Source organism: Chiloscyllium plagiosum, chromosome 18 (genome assembly GCF_004010195.1).
Source record: "Chiloscyllium plagiosum isolate BGI_BamShark_2017 chromosome 18, ASM401019v2, whole genome shotgun sequence".
Taxonomy (NCBI): domain Eukaryota; kingdom Metazoa; phylum Chordata; class Chondrichthyes; order Orectolobiformes; family Hemiscylliidae; genus Chiloscyllium; species Chiloscyllium plagiosum.
The window spans coordinates 39214471-39229097 of NC_057727.1; the positions used below are offsets into that span (position 1 = coordinate 39214471).

The 14627-nt window shown below is 39.4% G+C and overlaps 1 protein-coding gene and 1 long non-coding RNA gene across 2 annotated transcripts in view; one reads left to right on the top strand and one right to left on the bottom strand.

Moving 5' to 3' along the window:
- adamts9 (ADAM metallopeptidase with thrombospondin type 1 motif, 9) overlaps positions 1-14627 on the bottom strand; it is a 256778-nt gene that overhangs the window by 85384 nt on the left and 156767 nt on the right. The gene's annotated exons all lie outside the window — the stretch shown is intronic.
- LOC122559061 overlaps positions 1-14627 on the top strand; it is a 66296-nt gene that overhangs the window by 32719 nt on the left and 18950 nt on the right. Inside the window, exon 5 of the long non-coding RNA XR_006314322.1 lies at positions 12622-12656. This is a non-coding gene — a long non-coding RNA (uncharacterized LOC122559061). The remainder of the gene's footprint in view (positions 1-12621; positions 12657-14627) is intronic.

Consider the following 14627-nt stretch of genomic DNA (forward strand, 5'->3'; position numbering starts at 1 on the left):
ATCCAAGGCACAATTTATATACAAGTAAGTTTTGCTTATGATTTTCATGTCAATTATATATGGCAAGAATAGGTAAAATCTCAGTTGAAACACAAGGCATTACACTCAATACCTTCTTCTATAGGGGTCTACCCCCTTTCAAATTCCCATAGCTACTTTTCCAAACTATTCACTTTGTTAGCAGTTACTAATCCATTTATATGCTTTACCCACAACAGCTGCTGCATTAAAAAGGAAAGTCTTGCATTCATATAGGACCTTTCATGACCACAGGATATCCCCAAGTGTGTTACAGCTAACAGAGTATTTTTGAAGCATAGACACTCCGTGTCACAGGAAATGTCACAGCCAATTTACATGCAGCAAATTCCTACAAACAGCTACAGAATAACGTAGAGAAAATTGGTATCTTGATGTTGATTGAGGCATAAATATTGACCGGGACACTAGGGATATCTTCCTTATTACTCAGAAAACAGCGCTATTAATGCATTGTGAATGGTGAGATATCAAGAATTTGAGTTCTGAAGGAGGTTAATTGATTTCCTTGGCCAAAAGCAGACTTCAAGCTTTCAAACTGAAGTTTTTACGATCATGAAGCTGATAAAAACAATGGATCCAAGTTAATGATTCACCATTAAAAATACCAAGACACTCAAGTCATAAATTAAGATATTAAGTGTAGAAGACAATTCAGAATTAATTTGCATTCAAGTATTCCTGGCACATCAGTGTATGGTATTAATGAGTTAAACAGATAGCTGACTTTGTTTCTAGAGTGACAGCGAGATTATGTTTTTTGGTGAGGAACTGAGTAGGTGGGATTAAGTGTTGGTTTTAATCCTTTTTCTCTGTTCTGTAAACCATTTCTCTTTTTTATAAAATGCTATATATCCTAGGAGCCGGGCAGAAACAGTATACACCATTTAGTTCAGAACACTGAGGAAGAGGCCTGCAGTCTGTTGTGGCATTAAAACAATGAACAATTTAGAAAGTACTTTGTTTAAAACTATCACTTACTCATTTTCTCAATCTTATTTCTGCTACTCCTAGGTCATTTTTGCACCAAGCATAATTATCCCAACAGGATCGGACAGCACATTACACTAAGCTAAATTTTTATGTGATCAAATATGATCACGGTAATATTACAACCAAATCCCAGGTGAGATTCCCCAATTCATTACTGTTCCAGATGGGATACCCCAAACTGTTAAGCTGCCAGATAAGGAACAATGAACTGATTCCTTTGCTTTTTTCACCCATCTCCTTGGTTGGTCACAGCAAAGTTAATTTAGAAAGGATTCCTTCACTTGTAGATATCTTTTTCCCAGACCTAAGTTAACTAATATTTTAAAAGGAGTTGATTTAAGCAGGCTTTCTTGAAATAACAAAAACAATGAGTTAATCATTACTTGCCACAAGAAGACATACTAACACAAGATACATACATATAGATTATAAACAAAAGATGAACCCAAAAGGATAAAATATTTTAAAAATAAAGATCAGTTTCCAAATTGTTTGTGTAGGATGGAACGGTGAATGTTGCATTCCTTGCAGTGGAGGTTACCATAAGATCCGTAAGATGATAAGACACAAGAACAGAATTAGGTCATTCGGCCCATCAAGTCTGGCACTGTTGACATTGATACTTGAACGGTTGGTTTGGTGATCATTAGTTTTGCGGATGGGTTAAGATTCTGTATTTTTGATTCCTTTCGACCATGATTGAATTCTCGTATTTATGGCAAAAGAGAGTCTTTTTGTTGTGATATTTCCACTTGTTTGGTTTGCAGCACTCAGAATGAGAAAGGATGCCTTTACCTGAAATACAGGGGTATCTGCGGGATAGTTCTTCGACTGTGACCCTCACAGCATACTAATGCTGAAACCCGTACTAGTGGATACAAGAGCATTCCACCTCACTAGTACCCTCCAGTAGAATTGAAACTGGCTCTTTAAACTCTGTCCTAATATGTTATTCAAAGGAAAAAACACAAAATCTGCCTGAAGTTTGGATCATAATTTGCAACAGTGGCTTTCAGTGAAACAGGGAGTTGTCAGCCCTCATTATCTTTGTAGTCATAGGAGATCACAGTCCATCTGATTTAACTTGTCTCTTCGCAACCCCCTCTGGAGGGGCATTGGTTGAAGTTCCCTTTGTATTTGCCGTGGTGAAATTTCGTGAGCCTCTCTGCCATTTAATTTACACCTACAGCAGTCCGTTTTTTTCTTAAAAAAACGAGCATTCTAGAAGTTCAAGTTAAAATGTGTAGAGTACTTCAGGATTTGGCACACTTGATCATAACAATAGTATGAGTTCACAGTTTCATTCTTTGAAATTTTTAACAATTATCTCTATTCATATTGTTGAAACCTGAAATATAAGGGACTATATGTTCTTATTTTTTGAAAAAATGCAATGGCAAAATTAACTTTTTATTGCCCATCTCTAATTGACTTTGAAAAATGTGCCAGTTTTGCTTCTTGAATACAACTGTGCAGCATGCAAAGGTACATTCAGAGGTCAGTCAAGAGTTAACCATATTCATGTCAATTTGGAGTCACATAATTGCCAGACTGAATAAGGACATCATGATGTTATGGCCACTGAGAGTTATAAGATGGTTATATTTGAAACTGTCTCACAAATCAGGTAAAATGGACCAATGAAAAGAAACATGTGACTGCTACTTGTTCTGTTCAAGAATTAGTCTGAATTGCCTGGTTACCATGGGGACAGGGAACCCAGTTTGAGTATTATTGAAATCCACAGCAGGTTTAAAACCTGAAAACAAAGGACAGAGTAGCTGGCTTTCCCATGGGTAGACCTATACACAGTGAGGCAGTCTGATTTAAAAACCTTGGACACTGAGACAGGAAAACAGCAATTCTTGTAGAAAGCAGAATAAAAGGTAGAATCTGGTGGGAACTTGACTTCTTGTTGAAGAGACAGAACTACAGCAATTTAAGGACACTGGAAGATGTGGATGGCATGGTAGTCAACACTGCTGCCTCACAATGCAGGGACCTAGGTTCAATCCCAACCTTGGGCAACTGTCCGTTTGAAGTGTGCACATTCTACCCATGTCTGTGCAGGTTCCCTCCGGATGGTCTGGTTTCCTCCCACAGTCCAAAGATATGCAGGTTAGGTGGATTGGCCATGCTAAATTACCCATAGTGTCCAGGGATGTGCAGGTTAGGTGGATTGGCATAGGAAATGCAGAGTTACAGGGATAGGGTAGGAGGGTGGGATGTTCTTCAGAAGGTCATTGTGTACACGATGCCCAAATAGCCTGCTTTCACAGTGTAGGGATTCTATGATTGAGGACACTGGAGGATTTTCCCTGAAGCATCAAGGAAAATAATTCACTCTTTTGTGCCTTGCTACTGGACTTGGGAATTTGGGAATTCTCTGAAGACTGAGGGGAATGACTTTCAGCTTACAACGTAGTGAAATGGGAAGAAATAAGTCCTCTGGATGTTGGGATTAATTTTCTCTAAATACCACAATTCTGCTGAAAGAGTGGCATAATGTATAAAAATAACATGGTTGTATCTGCAATAGTTGTATCAGCTGTCTATTAATGTATGCTGCACCCTCTTCAAGACAAACTGAGTAGATTAACTCAAACTCCAAGTAAATTTCAACATCATGCTCACCTACTTAACAATTTTTCCTTTTGATTTACTGACCATTAGAAATTTACCCACATTAAATTTAATCTGCATTAAAATTAATCTCTGCACTCACATTTTGTTCAAATGATTTTGTAATCCCACTGTCCCTCCTGGCTTGGTATCATGGTACAAATCTGGCTTTATTGCGAAAGAACTTAACTACTGATGGAAATTAGAGATAGACCTGACCCAAAAACTGAGCCTTGGCATATTCCAAGTAGTATTTGCCCTCATCACAATCTGAATTCTTCTTACAAGGACCAGTTGTTAGACAGGAGAATGTTAGAAGCTATTATTAAAGACATCATAATGTGTTATTTAGATAAGTTCCAGGTAACAGGCAACACAACCATGAATTTGTCAAAGGGGAATCATGTTTAACTAATTTTTTGCAATTCTTTAAAGATGCAACTTGTCCTTTAGATAAAGAGGTACCAGTGGATGCACTATATTTAGATTTCCAGAAGGCTTTTGATAAGGTGCCACATCAAAGGTTATTGTGGAAACTAAAAACTCATGGTGTAGGGAGTAACATACTTCCATAGATAGAAGATTGGCTTGCTAACAGGAAACAGAGAGTAACAATAAGTGTTTTTTTTTAAGATTGGCAGGATGTGCCACAGTGTTCCACAAGTGATGTGCCGCGGAGGTCTCAGCTCTTAACAACGTTATATAAATGATTTGTATGAAGGAGTTGGAACTGTGATAGGGACATAAGGAGACTACAAAGAGATATAGATAGGTTTAGTGATTGGGCAAAGACCTGACGAGTGGAGTACAATACAGGAAAGTGTGAATTTGTCCATTTTAGCAGAAAGAATTTAAAAAGAAGCATTATTTAGTGAGGGGTTGCAGAGCTCTGAAATGCAGAGAGATCATGAGCTGGAAATATGTCCACATTCCTTTCAACATCCATCTGGTCTAGTCCCCTCAGCATCTGATATATTTCAATTAAGTCTTCTAAACTTCAGAGAATACAGGCCTAGCCTGTCAAAATCCTGGAACTTCCTACCTAATGGCATGGTGGGTGTACATATGTCAAACAGATTGCAGCAGTTCAAGAAGACAGGTCCTAGTGCTTGAATCACATTAGGTTAATATGCAGGTACAGCAAGTAATCATGAAAGTCAATAGATTGCAAGGGGAATTGAATGCAAGAGTAGGGAGGTCATGCTTCAGTTATCCAGGGCATTAGTGAGACTGCACCTGGAGTACTGTGTACAGTATTGATTATAGTTCTTACACAAAGATGTTCATGCATTGGAAGCAGTACAGAGTCTATTACCTGAAATAAATGGTCTGCATAATGACGAGAGGCTAGACAGGCTAGGCCTGTATTCTCTGAAGTTTAGAAGAGTTGAAGGTGACTTAATTGAAATATATCAGATGCTGAGGGGACTAGACCATATGGATTTTGAAAGGATCTTTCCTCTTGCAGGAGAATCTAAAACTAGGAGGCACCCATTTAAAACCGGGATGAGGAAACGTTTTTTTTCTCTCAGCGGGTTGAGAATCTTTGGAATCCCCTTCCTCAAGAGGCAGTAGATACAGAATCTTTTATTTTTCAGGCAGAGGTAGCCAGATTCTTGATTGCCAAGATAATGTAAGATTACCAGGCATATGCATGAATGTACAGTTGAGGTTAAAATCAGATCTGTCATGATCTTATTGAATGATGGGGTAGGCTTGAAGGGCAGAGTAACGTGCTCTTGTTCCATGTTCATATGTTTTTACTATTCAGTCATTTTACCATACGCAGCTGTCACACTGGATATTACACATTGTTGACCTTAGTTAGTTGTACTTAAAGTGGAATTTTATCAGCAACACTTGGAAGTCTAAGTCCTGACATTTAACACAGTCCACTTGGGTTGTCACATCCTCAAAAATCCAAAAGGTCCGATAGGACTTTGCTTCACTCCCTCCGCCACCGATTGTAGTGATGGCAGTGTTACCCATCTATGAGATGCACTGCACAAATTCACCAAGGCTCCTCAGACAACACCTTCCAAATACAAGACTACTATCATCTAGAAGGACAAGGATAACAGATACATGGCAATATCACCATCTGCCAGTTTCTGTCCAAGCCAGTCATCATCGTGGCCTGGAAATATGTCCACATTCCTTTCAACATCCATCTGGTCTAGTCCCCTCAGCATCTGATATATTTCAATTAAGTCACTTTCAACTCTTCTAAACTTCAGAGGATACAGGCTGAGCCTGTCAAAATCCTGGAACTTCCTACCTAATGGCATGGTGGGTGTACATATATTAAACAGACTGCAGCAGTTCAAGAAGGCAGTTCAGCATCAGTTTTTCAACTTAGGATGGAAAATAAGTGCTAGCTTGGCCAGCGATGCCCAAATCTCTTGAATTAATAGATAAAAAAGTATGCTGATTATTTGTGGTTGTTAAACACTGAAAGAACTGTTGATGAAGTAAATCAGAAACAAAAAACAGAAATTACTGGAAAAGCTCAGCATGCCTGGCAGCATCCATGAAGAGAAATCAAAGTTATTTTTTTGGGTCTAGTGACCCTTCCTTAGAACTGGGTCTTTCCAGATCTAAAGAAGGGTTACCAGACCTGAAATGTTAACTTTAAGTTCTCTCCACAGATGCTGCCAGACTTGCTGAGCTTTTCCAGCAATTTCTGTTTTTATTTACTGGATCTTGCTGAGCAGGCAATCTCTAATGGAGTCTCTAATTTTACACAGAGTTAAATTGATGAACTGTGAGACCTGTAGAATAAGGGGATTACATGAGCATAATTCCAGTTATTTACAATTGTTTACATTCACTACTTAATGATGGTAATGATAGTACATTGTAAATTGCTGCATGCCAACAGGCTGTCATTTGTTAGAAGCAACAAATTTAGTGCTAAATGCCTGAAAGCTTGCTCTTATTTCACAAATTAACATAAAATGAAGCTATGTTCAAATTGTTATTTAGAATTGCTGCTTTATGTTTTTGAAAAGAATTATTATGTGGCTGCGTGTTATCAATAAATGTGTCATGTCCCATGGAATAGCTACAAATCTTGGAAGTTTTTCTGCCAAATACTTCTACAAATGTTTATTTTCCTTGTTCAATATGTCTATCTCTATAATATTCCACTTTACTAAGAGGGTTATGAATTATTTACTCTATTTTACTCAAAACAGTTGATTTAAATTTTACATAACATGTACATTCCATTAATGTAATATTTCTTTCCTTTCTTTTGGTTCATCATGAAATGTGAATGTCTATTTATTTAATTTTAAGTTAGACATTATATATTACTACTGTCATGTGTGAACACACACATTGATCTACAGCATGTTCAAATATTTTTGGTAAAGCTTCTTACTTAAATCAGAGTAGGGAACCTTTCAGGACTGAAGAAGGGCTATACCCGAAATGTTGACTTCTCGACCTCCTAATGCTGCCTGACTTGCTGTGTTCTTTCTGCCTCCTGCTTATCTACTTTGGATTCCAGCATCGGCAGCTTTTTTTTTGTCTCTAACCCTTTGTTCAAGTATAACTGTCTCAAAATATTATGATACATGAGTTGATCTGTTAATTAGTATGAAGTTCTGGGTTTTTATTATCTGCCTCCAATTGTCTAATCCTGTTCCTGAGGGCTGAATGTTAATTCCTAAATTGACTGACAAAATGTTACTCAGTTTGTTGATGGTTTATCCTGATTGATGGTGACTTGTTCTGCTTTACTTCTGTAATACTTCCACTTGTTACATGTCGCTGAAACCTTTTTTTTGCTTGATTGATAACCTATGGATTTATATTTAAAATTGTTTTGTTAATAATATTGCTTTTAAAATGTTTTAAAAGTTGTGCAAATTTTCTAATTTTGCATTTAGTGGATAAATGTTCTACTTCAATCTGCACCAGTACATTTGAGAATAGCATATCACCCTGTGGATATAAAATTGTAGGCTGTCATCATGCTGGGGTAGGTTTATTGTCATCACTAAGTACTCAGAAGACTAGGTTTTGGCACAAACATTCCAGACCTGATATTGTGAGATATAATTGCAAATAATGTGTGTTAATGCAACCCTGGTAAAACAGCCTGAAGGCTGGATATCCTGCTGCTGTGTCCATGAGTGCAGGTGCATGCGAGTCGGAGGGAGAGTTTAAAAAACCTCATAGTGGGATCTTGTCCATGTAGACCTGGGAAAACCAATGCATTGCATTATTGGAGAAAATACTGTCTGTATTTATAAACTGAAAGAAATCACTTCTGCCAAAAGAAGTAGTTTTAAAACTATAGTCATTTTCTTACATGAAATCGGCCTTTCACTTTGGTCTATTTTGAATTATTGATATTATTTGATTTGATCATTGGATTTGTATCACTTCCATTTTATATGGTTTCAAATTCACTATTCCACCAACACTGCTTTGGGGACACTTCACCTGATGTAAACATTGTTGAAGGCTCATGTCTCATCATGGTACAATACAGAGCAATTTCAAAATTTTCCAGCAATATAAAATGTGGATTTTACTTTGAGGGACAAATGAACAGGTAACAGGTGATAAGTAATAATAAACACCATTGATTCCATTGACTATGTTCATTTGAATAATTCTTCAACATTTTGCCTAATTTCACCTCCTTTCACACTGAGTTCTCCATTTTTCTAATAACCTTTAGGGAAGAAAATCTGCTGTCCTTACTCAGCTCCTAACCTCATTACATCCTTGGTTCAAACATGAACAATAGAGCTGAATTTCAATGGTGAGGTGAGAGTGCCATTGGATCAAGTGTGGCAACAAGTGTAGCAAAACTGGAATCAATGCATATCAGGGGCAAACTCCATTGGTTGGAGTCAGACCTGGCACATAGGAAGATGTTTATACTTATTGAAGGTCAGTCACCTCAGCTCCAGGACATCTCTGTCAGAGTTCTTCCGCATAGTGTCCTAGGTCTCATCATCTTGAACTGCTTCATCAATGACCTTCCCTCCCAAGGTCAGAAATCAGGATGTTCGCTAATGATTGCACAATGTTCAGCACCACTCACAACTAATCAGATATTAAAGCAGTCCATGTTCAAGTGCAACAAGATCTGGATCATATTCACACTTGGGCTGATAAGTGGCAAGTAATATTTGTGTCACACAAATGCCAGGCAATGACTATCTCCAAGATGAGACAATCAAACCACTGCCCTTTGATAATAAATAGTGTTACCATCACTGAATCCCCCATTATCAACCACCTTGGGAGTTACCATTAACCAGAAACTCAACTGGACTCACTACATAAACACAGTGGCTAAAAGAGCAATCAGAGGCTAGGAAATCATGGGGAGGCAATGGCCTAATGGTATTGCCACTAGACTATTAGTCCAGAGAACCAGGTAATGTTCTGGGGACCCAGGATCAAATACTGCCTTGGCTGGAATCAGAATTCAATAAAAATCTGGGATTACGAGTCTTATGATGACCATCAAGCCATTACTGATTATCAGGAAAATCTCATCGAGTTCACTATGGAAATCAGCCATCCTTATCTAGTCGGGTCTACAAGTAACTTCAGATTCACTGTAATGTGGTTGATTCTCAATTGCTCTCTGGGCAATAAATTCACCTCCTGTGAATGAATTCTAAAAGAACCCTGTGGGGTGTGACTTACCTCTTCATTCCCCGAAGCCCATCCACCATCTACAAAGCACAAGTCAGGAGTGTAATGGAATACTCTCCACATGCCTGGATGAGTGCAGCTCCAACAACACTCAACAAGCTTGGCACCACATCCACAAGCATCCATTCCTTCCACCCATTGACATTCAGTAGCAGCAATGTGTACTATCTACAAGATACACTGCAGAAATTCACCAAAGACCCTCAGACAGCACCTTCCAAACCTAAAACCACTTCCATCTAGAAGGGCAGTGGCAGCAGATACATGGAAATACCACAACCCACAAGTTCCTCTCCAAGCCATTCACCAACCTTACTTGGAAGTAGTTCCTTCACTGTCGCTAGGCCAAAATCCCGGAAATCCCTCTCCTCAGCACGTAACTGCAGCCATTCAAGAAGGCAGCTCACCACTATCTTCTCAAAGGCAATGAGAGACAGGCAATTAATACTGGCCAGCCAGCAAAACCCACATCCTATGAGTAAAGTTTTTTTAAAAATCTGGTCTGGCTTACATGTGACTCCAGTCTCTCAGCATTGTGTTTGGCTCTTCCCTTTAAAATAGCAAAGCGAGCCATTCAATGTCAAGGGCATTGAATGACGGGTAACAAATGCCAGCCTTGTGAACTGAAAAATGTTTTGCTAGAAAAGCGCAGCAGGTCAGGCAGCATCCAAGGAGCAGGCGAATCGACGTTTCGGGCATAAGACCTTCTTCTGGCTTATGCCTGAAACGTTGATTCTCCTGCTCCTTGGATACTGCCTGATCTGCTGCGCTTTTCCAGCAACACATTTTTCAGCTCTGATCTCCAGCATCTGCAGTCCTCACTTTCTCCTAGCCAGCCATGTAAGTACTGCCCACATCCCACGAAAGAATATAGTCCGAACAGAATTGTCATTGAACACCTTACTTTACTTTTTAGTGAAGGTCTGAAGTTATCATTTGTCAACACTACACTCCTTGCTTCCAACTGATTTTGTCTTTGGCATAATGTATTAAAGGAAGTTTCAGATTTCAAGTACTGAATACGGAATCACAGAAGGTAAGAACAAGTCATGTGAGGGGAAGTGACATACTTAGCTGAAACTCAGTTGGTGGACATTTAAACTAATAAATGCTACTAATTCTCCCTGGAGCTAAAGGTTACTGATTGCAATCTGTCCAATTGAGCAAGCACTGACCAAAAGTTGATGCAGTCTTTCGTTATAGGAACATTGGGTTTGAATTATGTCACTGGGACTTGACTGTAATTTGCAAAGGAAGTCGCGGTTGTTTATTTACCAGGTGAAAATAGCAAGGGAGAAGACTGAGGCTGAGCCACAAAGAGGGAAACATTTTCTCATTTCTTGAAGTAAGAATAGCTTGAAGTAAGAATAAATTTGGGGTCCAGTTCAGTGTTAACATTTTTAAAAATCTCACCTGTGACCCTATTTGCCTCCAGGCTCTCCATATTTGTGTTTATTAAACATACGGCAGAAGCTGGGTAGCTAATCAGTTTTCAGGTGGCAGGTTAACATTTTAAAACCCAACTGCTCAAATAAGGAGTGGACAACTTCAGAGAGAGATTCTATGACACTACAGCATTGCATATGAGGCAGGAACAGGCCTACCCTTTGAGGATCCTCTGGCATCTGAGATCTCATCCTCTATATAAAGACCCCAGGTTAAGGGATACAACCCCCAACCCACACCTCCAGGAGTTAGGGAGCAGTCAACCCTCCTCCTACTGTCTTTGTAGAAGCTTCAAGTTTTCTCGGAAGCACTAGCTTTCAGAGCGCTGCTCCTTTATCAGGTGGTTGTGATGAAGGAGCAGTGCTCTGAAAGCTAGTGCTTCCAATTAAACCTGTTGGACTATAACCTGGTGTTGTGTGATTTTTATCTTTGTACACCCCAGTCCAACATCGGCATCTCCATATCAAGTATCCTCATTATGGTTGCTGCAATGTTCCCCAACTGAATGAAAACCAAACTTCTCGTTCAGATTGGTTTACAAGCAAGGATCCCTATGGAAGATAGATTTTATCTTAAGGAATACATTCATCTCAACCAAGGAATTAAATATGTCAAATACCACAACTGGAATATAAACAATATCATAAAAAATTCTTGGAATTTACTTTGAATTCACTTTCTCATAATTCACAGTATATTTAAAACTAATTGGGTGAAGTGGTAACATTTGAGTTTATTAGTGCTCTATCCTCCTTTAAGATTTAGCTCCAAAGCATCTGTAGACAATGGGAATACTAATGCTGTTATTCATGTTCAAGCTTTACATGAACTCGTTGTGTGGAGATAAATGAAATATAAACATTTCAGAAAAAAAGACATATTAAATATGGTGCAGAGTCCCTTTGGTCAACTATGAGGTATTTATGTAAAACCTAACTACCTCTCCATTGACATTTGTTATTTTTAGCAGCAGTACCTACTTTAACACTGGCTACGAAACAATCCTATTAAGGAATTCTAATAATTGTTCATAGCTATTAAAATATGCATTTGGAAAGTGTTTATAATTCCAAAACTGAAATTCAAAACGGAATTATGCTACAAAACAAATTCTGTAAATTGATCACCTTATTGAAACGGTAATAATTTATTCGTGCATTTCCATGTAGAGACACATCAGTGTGTGGCTTAGAAAATGACCCATGTTGCATATCATAGGCACAATGAAAAACATTTGGGCTCAATATCTGAAGGATGCCTGAAAGACATGTAGCCCAATATTGAGTCAACTTATTTTTTGGACATTTATGGCAATTGCCCAAACAAGGTCGACACAGACCTTCACATGAACTTATAGGCTGTGATGCAAAAAACTCGAGATTCTTTAGTGACTTAAGCAGTTGACATCAAATTACTACAAAGATCATAACTGCTATCACAATTCCACAATAAGCCAATCATCAAAATTCCCTACCCCAGGATATACCATTTTTCCTGTTCCATGATGGAATTGATCTGAATTCTTGGTTTTCGTTGTTGAGTTGTCATGTGCTTGCAGTTGATTCTAATAACTTTAGTGAGGCCTGAGACCAATTTTAATCTGGCTCTAGCTTCCAGGTTGTTTGTGTGTCACTAGTAATCCAACCTGAAATGGGTCACAGCAAGTCTCTAGGCCTGTTATGGGTGGCATGGTGGCTCAGCAGTTAGCACTGTTTGTTTTCTTTTTTTTCAGATCAGACTGAAATTTTGTAAAAGGCTAACTGCAGATGCATAATGTTGACCAGTTGACCTCTAATTTTAATGCAATAATTTTTGTTGGGTCTTATCCTATAGGACAATGGAAGGAATTATTTTCTCATGTCTGCCAGGTAAGTGCCAAAAGAACGTGAACTGAGCTTTACCTTTTCAACTCCCACAAAGGGCTGTTGGAATAGTGTGGCAAAGTGAGACAATTCACCATTGGTTTTCCTGGTGTTTTCAAACAGAACCATGAAATTGGTGTCCTCCCTTCTCGGATTTATACCCAGTTGGAGCGTTAGACATCATGACGACACATAATGCACAGTCGAGATTTCAGTATTTAAAGGGGCAGAACAATTCTACAACTGGCCATAAGAGAGACAACAACATGACTGATACTAATCTCAATTAAGGAAGGCTTCCCGTGGTTCTCTGAGATATTCTTCAACATCAATCTGCAGAATCTGGCGACCAACAGATGATTTATAGGTTGAAGGAAAAACACTACCTCAAAAGTCAAGCAAGTACAGTTGGAAGTGACTAAAGAGGTGGCATAAATGTGATCTCGCCCTCATGCATAAAAGGGAATGGTATATCACATTCAACACTAACCCCATCAATGACTTTATCAGCTTTCTCCTGCGCCAGACTTATCTCTCCAAAATAGCTTGCAAGTCCAACCACTGGCATCTTTCAAGGTACCTCCTCACATTCCCATTTGACCAGTCACTACTGACCACTCATCCTCATCTTATGCATTCCCTTCACTCAGTCCCCTCCACAAATGACATTCCATCCTCTCAACACACTCCACAACTCATTCTCATGACTCTCTTGTTTCTTTCTTTGAAGGAGAAGAAAGGCAGAACAACAGGGAGAGGTGAAACTCTGGGGTGGCTTTTCAAGTTATAGCATCCACATATCTCATAGTCACACGATATGCAACACTTCCCATGTCAACCTGGTGTCACCAATCACTAAAACATGATTGGCACAATTATGACTTTGAACTCTTTCACTTTGTCACTTTCAATTCATATCTTTCGTGCCAAGCAGGTATTCCAAGAACCACCCAGGGGAGAATGCAGAAGAGGATGGAGGTCTCTCAGAGGAGGTTGCATGATCTATGGAAGTACCACGAAATAGCTCATGTATATCCTTCATCAGTTCAAATGCATAAACTTCAGTGGGGTCACCAATACACGAAGTTGTATTGTCACATGTTGTGTCACCATCACAAATCGGCAGGAGTAAGTGTTGGAGACATGGAAAGTCAGGGTCATTAAAAAGGGGGACTTGACTAGAGTAGCAATTGAAAATTTGTGATGTTATACTCACATTTCCACTGCTCAGCTATGTAGTGGGACTTGAAGAGTTTGTCTCAAGCAGGAGTGGTGTGATATCTGAGGACTTTATACTGAGATCCAGCTCCATGGGAAGAGTAGTCAATTCTGAGCAGAATCAGAGACTACAGGCAAACAAATGCATGTTGAACTATTGCACATCCTTCCTCAGAGACCCTTTCATGACAAAGTTATTAATTAATTAATGCTTTATAATTGCACATTATTGGATCCAGAATTGCTCATTTTCTGTTAAGTTTCTCAACATACTGCTTTAGAAAATGCGCACTCCACACTACTATAAATTAACTGTGTCCAGTCAGATGGGCTCCACCATTAATCTGAAACCAAACTCATTCCAACATTCATAGCCAACTGCTGCCACGACATTAACCACCTCAACTTCTCCACCCCTCTCACCCACTCCAACCTCTCACCCTCGGAGCATGCAGCCCTCCACTCCCTCCGTTCCAACCCCAACCTCACTATCAAACCGGCAGACAAGGGAGGCGCGGTAGTAGTTTGGCGTACCGACCTTTACACCGCTGAGGCTAAACGCCAGCTCGCGGACACCTCCTCCTACTGCCCCCTTGGCCATGACCCCACCTCCCACCACCAAACCATCATCTCCCAGACCATCCATAACCTCATCACCTCAGGGGATCTCCCATCCACCGCCTCCAACCTCATAGTCCCACAACCCCGCACCGCCCGTTTCTACCTCCTGCCCAAAATCCACAAACCTGACTGCCCCGG